Raw genomic sequence first — 12,726 nt, 5'->3', positions numbered from 1 at the left:
GAAAACTCATTTGACAAATAGTCCCCCCTGTGTCGATACGCAATGTCAACAGCATATGATTGCAAGCATTTTTAGCAAGAGGAAGAAACTGATTGAAAGCTAAGAAGGCATCTCACTTGACTTTCAGGAAGTATGTATAGTCACATCAATAAAAGTCATGAACTACAAATGTCCACCTAAAGAGGGAGCAAAGCCTACATAGGACCACAAAGATCTATGTGAAGTAGTTGCAATGGGCGAGTAGCACGAACAGTGCCATCTTTCGAGAAGGATTGACGATTCATTTTTGCCAGTATACATCCCTCGCATACATGCTTGTGGGGGAGCTGCATAAGTGGCAGTTCATGAGCCATAGCTTACCGTTGTAACCGTAAAAGAGATGATAAATTTAAGTGACCAAACCAAGCATGCCAAAGCTCAGTGTCACACTGAATCTGTGGCATGGAAAAAGTCAGGGCATGAGGATTAGTACTCCTTTCATACATGTCAAGCCTATATAGACCATTGTGTAGTGTACCAATTAAGAGAATCGAATCTGAATCAGTTTTGTCGTCGTGAATGGAATAATAATGATCAAAAAACTGAATCTTCAAGCCATCTTTTGGCAAGTGGCAAGTGCTGAGATAGAAATTGTAACAAAGTGTTCTTAGGATGCACATGCACATGGGATGAGCCTAGGCACATCGGCTTAGGGTCATTTCCATGTGGGATTAGGGAACATGGGCCTTGGGACTATAAAAGGCATGTGCTCTAGGAGTATTGTACGTTTTGAGACCTTTTTGATATCTTGTGATACTTATTACATTTTACTTTCCATGCTTCTTAGTGCTAATCTCTCTTGCTTTCCCTAATCCAAGCTAATTAGGATAATCTTAAGCTAATTCTAGGATAATCTAGATGCTCCTCTCTTGCATTGGTATTAGAGCTTAGGCTTTTGATCCTAGCCTAGGTTTTGGTCCATTGAATCATTTTTGCCACTTCATTAACCCTAAATTTCAGAAATCCGATTTTCTTGATTTTGGAAAAAAATCTAGTGGACTTTTTCATAGTTTAGTAGTAGGAGCCTTTAGATTTTTCCTTAGTTTTGAATCTAGGGAGAGATTTAGGGTTTGCTCTACTTTGCAAAAAAATTCAAGAAGTTGCCGAAAATTCAAGAAAGTGTAGAATATGCATATTTTCTTCTATATTTGAAATCTTTGTAATTTTTTTGGGGAAACTGTGCAGAGTGCAGTGTAGAATTATTGTACCAGTTGCAGATTTTTAAGATTTTCTGTGCAGTTTAGTACACTTGGTACATATTTTCAAGAAAGTGCAGAAATTCAAATTTCTTCAAATTTAGTGCAAGAAATGGTGGCAATGAGTTTACTCTAAACCTTAATCTTGTCCTAAAGTTAATTTTCTTGAAATTTGTACAAGATCTTTACATTATGTGCAAGAAAACTTCAACATCTTTACATTCTGTGCAAGAAAACTTCAATATCAAGTTTTATTTAGTCACAAATGCACAAGAAATAGAGACAGAAGTAAATCTTGGTGTGTTGGAATGCAAGAAAGTGCAAGGAAGTGCAAATCTTGCAAGATAGCAAGATTTTTGACAGATTACACAGTTTGATGCAAAGCTTGATGTCTGCAAGTGAATATTGATGCAACAAATAAGGCATCCATGGTTTGAAGTTGACAAATTTATAGAAAGTTAATGTATGCATGTCAGAGATAATGTATACACGACATGAAATGATGTATGAATGCACTATTGAATGAAAATTTACTGCAAACTGTTTTTGTTGATACTCATTAAGCCCCACTGGGAGTCAAACTCAGTCCTCTGGCCATAACTAGTGTGCCTCGTACACCAAAGGACATTGTGGTTTCAGGATAGAAAGCTTCTTGATACTCTCAGATTGAGACACACTTGCAAGCAATAGATCTGTAGAAGAAAAGCAAAATAACACAATTGATTTAAGAAACTCATAGCATTACAAAATTGTAGAGCATTACAAATCTATAGTACCAATACTAATAAACAACACAAAAGGGAGCTAAGCTTGGCCAGTATAACAGGAAAGGATTGGAAGTGTGGCTAGAGCAGAGAAGGGCAAATCTGCATTGTAACATATCAGATCTACATCTCTATGGGAGCACATTGTGGAGATCAGATTGGCATATCGCTCCCCATATGATTTGGGGAAGCACAGAAAGACAACAAACACCTAAACCCTATCAACACAATCAGCAACAACTAAGGTGTCACTTGCAGCCAAACCAAGCACTCAACTCAGAGGTGAAACTTCTCAAGAACATATTGAACAGCCCCACCACAACAACCACAACTATACGAGTCGTGGGCTATAGGATCTTGAGAAAGGAGTTCCATGATCAAGCATGCAGGCTCCTATGGCTTGTTTCATAGCTTTCCTCTTCACCTCTTGGAGAGCACAGCTTGATAGCAGTTCTTCTCATAGTAGCAAGTCTAATCTTCATAAACCAAAGAGATGTTCAAATTCAGATCTTCTAACTAGCTAGTATCATCATATTTTCTGAATAGTAGCAACGTTTGGCATCACTCTAATCACACGCAATTTTAGGTGCATGCAAAGAGCTTGCCTCTGCAATAAAGATCAACGTTTAAGAGTTGTATGGTTGCTTAAGGGTATATGTTTGGTGCAAGAGAAAAATGCACAAGAGTTACAAATTTCAGATGACATGTATAGTAGCTTCTTTGCTCAACATAGTTCTTGCATTCTTTAGGCTTAGACAACATGTGCAACAACAGAGAGTCTGCATTCTTTTCTATGAGCAGAGAGTTTCTACAATTCATTTAGTTCGCTCAGCTACTCTCCCATCCTCAGAAGCGCAACACTCATTTGTTTTCTACAGTTCATTTTACAACATACAAGCCCGTCAAAAAAAGTTGGGATAATGACATTCTCAAGCCAAGAAGTTGCAGTGGCCCTTAATGAGGATCTGCTCTCCTCTCTTAACATCTCTAATGCATACCTTCTTACAAGCTTTTGCGACAATTAGCCACTCATGTTATCACTTTAACTCATGTCAAGCCTTTGAGTTGCCAAGAAAGAGCAAAAGTCCAACACGGGAAGCATTTTTGAAGCACTACAAGTCTTTAACAGCTTGTATGAGCAAAACATGGACGACAATTATTTTATTGCATACCCAACACGGCCAATCTCAACAAGCAATCCAACTTTTCGACCAAACGAAATCCTCTTCACTCATGGCGTTGCTAGGCGACCATGCAGTCAGTCCCTGCATGCACTAAAACCACAACTCAGCAAGCGACGTGCAACCACAACTCAGTGTGTTTTCTTGCCATTTCTGTAGCGAGCAACAGCTGTCGCGCCTACTAGCCATCGCCTTCAGCACACAAGTTCCATGCTTCAGCAGAGTGGCTGGCCATCATGCATGGAGATCTTCATTATTGACTCAAGGAGTAAAGTGTCCTAGGGAGGAACGCTGAGTATGGCATCAAACAACGTGAGTGGGAAGAAGAGAGACCACTTACCCTTGCTCACATTCCATACTCTCCCTCACCCTTAAGATTTTTGAGATTGTTCACACGTGTGAGATTTTGGTGCATGGTGGTGGACATTTTTGGGTGTTCACATGCCAGTTTGGGGGTTCTTTCACATTGATCACATGCTACATGTGGGTAGTTCACATACATTGTGAGTGTTATTCACACGCTTTTGGATTTGTTTGAGCATGTTCACGTGTATTCGGGGCGGCCTGTTCACATGTTTTGAGCCTCGTGGAGGCAGTTAGTGTGCCGTGTGGTTGATTTGGTGCATTTTGGGCATTCATGCGCATACTTTTGGCCGTTTGATGTATTGTGGGAGACGTTCACACAATTTTGTGCTTTTATTAGTGCTTGTTCACGTACATTGGAGCATTGTGGGTGTTATTCACAGGCATTGGGCTTTGTTCATATGCTTTTATGCATTGTGAGACTTGTTCACACATGAGCACATTTGTGTGAGGTGTTCACATGATTTGAGAAATTGGGTAGTGTTCACACGTAGCCATGGTTTATTACCATTACCCTTCTGCTACTCGCCACACGGTCCTTGTTTCCTTCGACGGCAACATCTTGTGACTCTTGATGATTGGAGACGCAGATGTGATGCTAGATTCTTAGTTGAGATTCTTCATATGCAGTATCATGGGCTACCCAACATGATCAGATTATAGATCACTTTTGCCGACTTTGTGCATATATTTGGGACATCCAGACTTCGACCATCAGATCCTTCATCATCTATTTCACGTGATGAGGAGATAGTTCATTCAGGCCATAGATGGAGGATGGAGTTGTGGTCGATCATGCTTCAACTTTTTGAGTGGTGCTACAGGACAGTGACATGAGTTCACATTTGACTCTACATGAGGCCGACCTTTTGACCCAGGGGCTACTACCATTTCAACTTCGACGTTCGGGATGTATTCTAGGATAATCTAGCTGCTCCTCTCTTGCATAATGAGATTCTTGCATATTTCGGGTACATACAAGGTGTTAGCAAGAGTATAAGGATCCCCAAAGCGTGAAGACAATTCCACATCGCCAATGCCGCACACAAAATTGTTCCGAACCATCGCACAAGGTAGAAAACAGCTTCTTGCATGAAGTAATGTGCTTAATGGCATTGGGATCAAAGTACCAATTAGCATCTGACAAGAACATATGAGAGGCATGCAGATCACTGCATTTGACTGTCAGTGCATTGCCATCATGTGCAAAATTGGCTTCCTCTGCATTGTCACTTGTAGTGGCAGCAAGTCCTTACTGCTGTTTCTTTTTCTCACTTCTGACAGTCTTCTAAAACATGACCAGGTTTCTGACAGTAATTGCATCTCTTCTTCTTCTCAGATAGCTCCTCTTTGGGCTTTGGGTTCCCTGACGACTGGGCTGGTGCTTGGCCCTTAGTCTTAGCACAAGCCCCATATTTGCCTTTGCCACGATGGGAGGTAGCAAATGCCTGATGAGAAGCAAGCATATTGTTTCGATTAGAATGAGACTGCTCTTCTTGAAGCAGGAGAGCCACCAACTCATCAAAAGTATACAATTTTAAATTGTTCTTTATTGGAGTGTGGTAGCAAATCCCTGATATGATTCAGGTAGGCCATTGAAAACGGTAGACACAAGAGAACTATTCGGAATAATCTCATCAATATTGATGAGTTGTTCCCGTAGATCCTTGACATGGGTCAGAAATGCATCCATATATTCACCCTCTGTGAGATGCTCCAAGTCAAGCTTTTTCCAAAGAGAGGCAACTCGGGATTCATTGTAGATCTGATATATATAGAGAGGCAAGGGCATCCCATGCACTAGTGGAAGAAGATGATTGGATGTGACAAATAACTTGCCGTTTGCAGGAAGAGGGAAATAAGTGCATGTGCGTGTGCATCTTTGGCATCCCATCTAAGTTATTCTAGTGTAGGAGGAACAGGTGTAGGCTATACATTGCCACTAGAACCAGATTCACTGGTTCCAATAGCGGATCCAGAGGACATACTGTGATAGGAGATGCGGCCCTAGTAGGCCGCCGGGTCTTAGTACCAGATACATATACCCATAGGTTCTTGGCCGCCAAAACATGACGCATCATATATACCCACATGGGATAGTTGGTTCCATCCAACTTGTCCTCAACGGACAGCATGCCAAACAATTCATTGGTGTTTCTATGTAGAGCAAAGTGGTGAATGTTAAAAGCCGAGGAGGCACACGCTAAAAGTGGAGAGCGAAGTGTGACTACTGAAGATTGAAAGCCAGACACTGAATGCAGAAAGCAACTAAGGCAATATTGACTAATGCAATTAAATGAGTTGACAAAGCAAAATCAACTAATGCAAGAGTCAAATGCTCAAGAAGAATGCTAAGAAGGTGATAGTTCAAAGCTGACAGACACAGAAGTCCAATGTTAAAAGAAAGCTGAATGAATGAATAGCAGTATGGCAGTATTAACAAAAATAACGCCAATGTACAAAAGAAGGCAAAACCCTAGATCTGATTAAAAGTGCGTAGAGCAATATTTTACCCAGAATGAGTAGCAGCGCCAATAAGATGAAGGTCAGCACGAGTGTCAACAGAATGAGAGCTCTGAAACTCTTGCTTTGAAACCTGTGCCAAGAAAGCGTTTGGTAGTGAAGAGCTATAGCTGAGAAGCTAAACTCTAAACCCTAGGCACTGTCTTCAAGACAACATTTCTTTGATACCAATCTTGGATGTGAAAGAAGATGCTCTGCACCACAGACTCACAGATAAGACATGCACACAAGCTCAAGAGTAACTGAGACAATAGTGATATCTGGAATGTACTCAATTGGATAATGAGCATGTGGAGTACAACATACTAGTAGCCCTTAGAGGGCTGACTTGGCTGATAACACACTAAGGGTGTGTTCTCACGGGAAAAAAACCCTTGGCAGCATAAGGTAAAAGTGCTCGCCCCACGATTAGCTATGTTCACACTTGAACTTCCTGGAGGCGTAAGGCTAACAACGTTAACATACATATCTATAAAGCAACAGTGATACCGGTGTGCCTGATAAAGACTTGGGTTCCTTTGTGAACGATGGGGGGAGAAAGTCTAAGGATTTCAACAATCTTATTGGGGTCGGGCGGGTGTAAAGCCTTCATAAGAGATGATGTGACCTAGAAGTGTGTCTTGGACCACCAAGAAACGACACTTGAAGGGATTGAGATGTAACCAAGAAGATGGACACTTGGCAAAAAATTAAAGGTAATTAGGTAAGGTGTTCCAAGAAAGCTTCTATAAGTTAGATGAGTCGAGTTCCAATAAATTTAGAAAATTTATCAAATCCCTAAAGATATTGGTGATGACAATCCGTTGGCTAGACCAAAAGAAGCCAGACATGCTCATGTTGGTTGTATCGGATTTGGACTCCCTACCCATAGTATCCTCCTGGGTAGTACAAAATTTCAACCTCTTCTAGTAAAAAATCTCCTTATACCTCCTTTAGTTTAAGATCTTCCTCTCCGATCCCATTGACTCCCTCACTTTACAATCCATTGTATCTTGTATCAAATAGTGAAGTCTTACCACCTTTTTCTTCAAAGACCAAACCTTGCCTCTAATTAATCACTCTCTTCTCTATTGTCTCGTACCTCATATAGTTGTCCTCAACCTTCTTAGTTAGTGCTACCTAATATTGAATTTCAATCTATGAGGAGAAAACTTACCTAGAGCTAAGCTCCCCCCCTCCCCCCTCATCTTCAATGCTTTTTCCCATTCATCCCAGTTTCTATGAAACCTCATTAGAGCTCCTCAATAACCATGTAAAGTGCTACATCCAAGATGTTTACCTTCATCTCTTGGAGAACCAAAGCACTCAAGATGTAGAGCTCCTCCGTACCACACTCACCCTTTTGCTTCCTACATCTTTGTTAACCTTGATCGAGTCCAAGTAAATGGTTGACTAAGGAGATCAACTAAGGGAGTAGTGATGCCAAGGAAGCACGAATTATCTATGGGAGGAATGTGTGAAAAATTACAAGGCTTTAGCAATGAGACTAATCTCATGACTTGGCCTCTAACCCTCTAAATCATGGGTGGGTGCTAGAGATGGGTCCAAGGTGAAAATCACTAATTAGAGGTGGACTAGAGGTCTACATCAACCAAATATGGGTTTTCAATGGCCAACAATTAGAACCCAAGAGCATGGCAAAAGTCAAGTTTGGCTTAGAGCTTCATTGAAATGGTAATTGTAATATTAGACACCCATGATGGCACTTGGGTATGCCCAAGGATGTGCCTAGGCCATATTTGCTAAATTAGGAGCTTAAAAAATAAGGGTTTAGAGACCACACTAGAGAATAAGGGTTTAGAGACCACACTAGAGAATAAGTGAGGTAAGTGAGTTAGAGAGACTTGACTAGTGAATAAGTGAGTTAGTGAGCTAGAGAGACTAGACTAGTGAATAAGTGAGTTAAGTGAGTTAGAGATACTAGACTAGTGAATAAGTGAGTTAAGTGAGTTATGTCTAATAGACAAGTGTGAACACCCATAGCCTAAGTTATATATATGTGTCAAGCTAATGTAGTGTGAACACCCATAACCTAAGTAGTATATATGTGTGTTAAACTAATGTAGTGTGAACACCCATAACCTAAGAAGTATATACATGTAAAATTAATGTAGTCCCTGATGCCTTAAGCTAAATAGGCTTTGTAAAAATGATGTATTTCATTGAGATTGAGTCTTCCTTTGGGTTTATGAAGAATAGAATGTTTTATGTGTGGGAAGGAAACCATAGTGTTTCTTGGATGTCAGTGATCTTTGAGTGCTATAGGGAGAAAAAAGACATACACATAAGGGTGGTGTGCACCATGATAGATCTAAGAAAATCAAGTGAGATATCATTGCTTATTGGTGATGTCAGTGATCTCTTTGAGTGCTATAGGGAGAAAATAGACATGCACATAAGAGTGGTGTACACCAAGATAGATCTAATAAAACCAACCGAGATATCATTGCTTGTTGGTTTGTAGAGAATGAGTGAGTGATCTTTTTTTCTTTTTTATTATTCATATATTGAATGTATGCCCATGTAGCTAGCTCAATAACTATGTTGTTGGTTTGGTTGAATGCAATTTGAATGAGCATGGGTTTATTCTATCAAACCTTAAAGATGTCTTTGCCAAATGAGTAAAAGTATACTAGTACATGGTAACCTTTGATAAGAGATGATTTAGCCAAAGTAGTCTATACCAAGTAATATATACACACAAGGTCTAGGTGGCCGAAATCCAAGAGAAAAAAGAGATTTAAGGTGTGCACACAAAGAGATGAATTGGCCCAACAAGCATCAAAGAAATAGGACAAAAAAATAGTGAAACTACATGAGAAAATGACAAAGGTTCCTTCAGCTTGCTAACAAATTATGCTAGTCTCACTGAAGTTCGTCTCTAGCCCATAGAATTTAATTTTGAGATGAATTTCTTGATTATTGGTGTTAGCCTGAAACACTTGGCTCAACCCATGCATCTTTAGCGTGTTCCTTGGAATCTATGTGATGAATAAGGTAAGGCCCTAGGTGTAACCTGATGAGAGTGAAAGTGCTTGCTCATCCTTTTCTACCCAATCATCATTAGGATTAGCAAGGGCATCATCTTTAATGAGTTTCCATAGTTTTTTGTCCATTAAGGGTACTTCCTTTGTGTAGCCTAGGTATGGAACCCTTCCTTAGTGATTTTGTCAACTTGATTTATTGTGCTTGACATCGTTTGTGAAGGTCTTACCCATGTTTACACTAAGGCAATGTCTAGTCGCCAGCAAAGTAAAAAATTATAAAATATGCTTAAATACTTCCCGATAATAACCTAAATGCCAAATGATAAGATTTGATGCTTATAGTCAATTTTTATCCTTAATTAGATCAATTTTACTAAACAATTACTAATGATAGTGTAAGCACTGAAAATGGTGATTAGTGAAGTAGAGACTTGGAGGGTTCAATTGAGTTCACCATTATTTTTTAAGGCACTTTTTGCATAGCCTTGTTGCCCTTGATAAGGACAAGTGTTCTGTGTGGAAAGAACTAGCTCAACAACCCTAAAATTTTCCAAATTTACCCTAAATCAAGCAATTGGTTTTTTGCTTGACTCTATGCATGAAATGCCATAAGATTTGATACGTAGGGTCCTTCAGCTATAGGTAATACACCCCTAAAAGGGTTTGACCTAATTTGATTCACAGAGAGAGAATGGATCAAAAGACTAGTTTTCTCGCAGCAGAAACATCCAATTCGAGCTACCACAGTGCAAAATTACCGAATCCCTTGGATGTACGTAGACGCCTTGATGAGTTGGTAATGTGCCTAGAAGGGCTTGGCCAATGGTGGTAAGGATAAGGAGAATGGAGCTCTACAAATTTTGTAGGTAATGTGCCTAAAAGGGCTTGGCCAATGGTGGTAAGGATAAGGAGAATGGAGCTCTACATATTTAGGCCAGAAGGGAGAACATTGGATAAGATTGTATTAAGTTAAGATTAGTGACCTTAATGAAATGAAATTGAAGGAAATGACCTATGCTTAAAATGGAGAAGCTCATGAGGAGGAGAGGGGAGACTTTGATACACCATGTTGAAAAACATGAGTACTCAAGCTGTGGCTATGGATGTGGGCTAAAGTGATAACGATGCAAAATCCTAAGCTAAGGTGGGTGATGCCAAACTACACTCATAATGATGTAGAAAATGAACTAATTAAGCTTTAGACTCAAGTTCAATTAGGTTACAAGATTGAATCTTGTACTCATAGAAATACTTGAGAACTTGCTTAATTTGATTACTTGAAAGTGACCCCTTTTATATGAGGTGCGTACATCTTGGCTTTGTTAGCTCATGTGGGATAATTCCAGCTTGCTCATGTGGCAACTTGCTCTTACACTTGCTCCCTACCTTCCTTGTGCTCCATGGCAACAACTTGGGTATCATGTATAAATAGTAGTTCACTTTAGAAAAAGGGGGCTCATGCATATCTCAAGCCTTAGTCTAGCCCACAATTAACTCAAACCTAGCCCACAAGACCTTGAGTTAAACTCAACCATGAGTATGAGCCCACAATTCACTCAGGTGCACACAATTAACTTTAGTTGCATGGTGGGCTAGAGTACCCACTTATCTAGAGTAGTTATGCATTGAATTCAAGGCAAAAAAACTCATGGATCTCTTGAGCAAGTTGGAGGCCTTCAACAGCACTTCTACATATCAATTTCAAGCCTTTATGCATGTAAGTTGGCATCTCTTGATTCAAATTTAAATTTTTGAAGTACAAGTTATAGCTTTTCAAGTTTGAATTCAAAAGTTCATTGATTAGTGAGAGAAATTTGTTCATGGAATGACCGGAGACCTCGCCTGGATTATGTGGCTGGAGGATCTATGATCAGACTTGCGGCTCAAGGACTGTGAAAGTCTCGTCGGACTTGTGATGATTTACTAAGACTATGGATGCATAAGTGATGCATGCCTGTTTAATCATGTTTTACTTGCTTGGCTCTATATTCATTATGAATTGTTTGCTATAGACGCCTATTAAGGTACCGTACAAGTGTGTGGTTTTTGGTATAGATGTTGCCCAAGTGGTGAGTCTTGTTACACGAAGATGGTCACCCCCTGAGACCTTGACCCATCTCAGTTGGACATGGGTGTGCTCCTGACATGGTCAGAGTGATGGACAAGGGGCAGCTCCAATTATACTGGGTAGGGCATGTCTGGGGAGACTTGTGAATTTCATGTGGCTACTATTGACTGGTTGGCTAGAGCATTCTTGCCTTGGGAGTGGTATAGTATCAAAAGCGTCTCCCTAGATTTTGGCACGACTGTTATTGGATTCAAATGTGAGACTTATGGGCTCCTCTAGTCGGCATAATGTTTGGGCTTAGTAGTGTATACCCTCCTATTTTGAGGAACAAGATTGTGGTGTGTGGAGACAATGATGGATATTTTAGAAAATGCTGCAATATTTCATGATGCTGTACTAGATATTTTTTCCAATTTTATGTTGAGTTTTTTTCATAATTTTTATCTTGAAAAGAAATGTTTGCTATGGAGTGCATGTGTATAGTCTATTTTTCGCTTGAGTGTGTGCGTAATGAAAAAGGGAATTTCAATTACCGGTACATGTGCGTTCACACTAACTCCATAGGCCCATTAAAGGAGGGTGATAGGCTAATCCATGAAATTAGATAGGATTAAATTGATTCTATGGAACTGGTCAAAGTTGATAAAGGATTTAAACACTAGAAAGTGGGTGGTTGAGTGGAAGAGAGTGGCAAGCTAATCCATGGAATTAGATATAGTTAAGCTGAGTCTATGAAACTGGTCAAAGTTGATAAAGGATTTAAACATTGGAAAGTGGGTGGTTGGGTGGACCCGAATTACGGGTGCTTTCCAAACCTAGGGAGACCAAACCTGATTGTAAACTTGAAAACTTGAGAAAAATATAGAAATCAATTTTAGATTGTAGAATCTTTAGTGGAATTAAGGTAGAATTGTTTCTTTCATAATCAAGGAATAAGATGTGTTAAGCCCAAGGGAGTAGTCGATGCCTCTTATTTATGAAAATTATGAAATCTTTTTTTTTTAATCTTAGAGGATCCACACCTAATTCTTACCGTAAAGTCTATTCTAGTCTAGCTATGTTAAGGAAGCTGTTGGATTGCAGAGTGTAAGTCTCTGTATATTAATTAGTATTCAAACATAGCTTATGTTTGTGAAAGGCTATACTTATTTTTATATTCTTACTTTGGATATAGCTTATGTTTGTGAAAGGCTATACTTATTTTTATATTCTTACTTTGGATATAGACATAGTATAGTTTGTGAAACTCTAAACTTATTTTTATATTGTTAGCTTGGATATAGACATAGTATTCTTAGTATATATAGTTTGTGAAAGTCTATACTTACTTTGTTTTCTTAGTTTGTTAAGTCTATACTTATTTTTGTTTTCTTAGTTTGGATATAGACATAGTTTATGCATAAGTACTTAGGGTTTGGTGTAAATATGTGTAAATATAGTTAATATAAGTTTGTGTTTATATAACAAAGCTTAGATATGTCACTAAGTCTTTTGATATTCCAAGTCTATGTGTCAGTAATCTAGGATTAGGATCAAAGATTAGGACAAGTCTTTGTATAATTGTGAAAAAAGAATAGACTTAGTCATATACATTAGTAAAAAAAG

This window comes from Cibotium barometz, chromosome 17 (genome assembly GCF_041138505.1).
Source record: "Cibotium barometz isolate CiBa-2024 chromosome 17, ASM4113850v1, whole genome shotgun sequence".
In the NCBI taxonomy this organism is placed as follows: domain Eukaryota; kingdom Viridiplantae; phylum Streptophyta; class Polypodiopsida; order Cyatheales; family Cibotiaceae; genus Cibotium; species Cibotium barometz.
Note: the sequence above shows the minus strand (reverse complement) of the source record.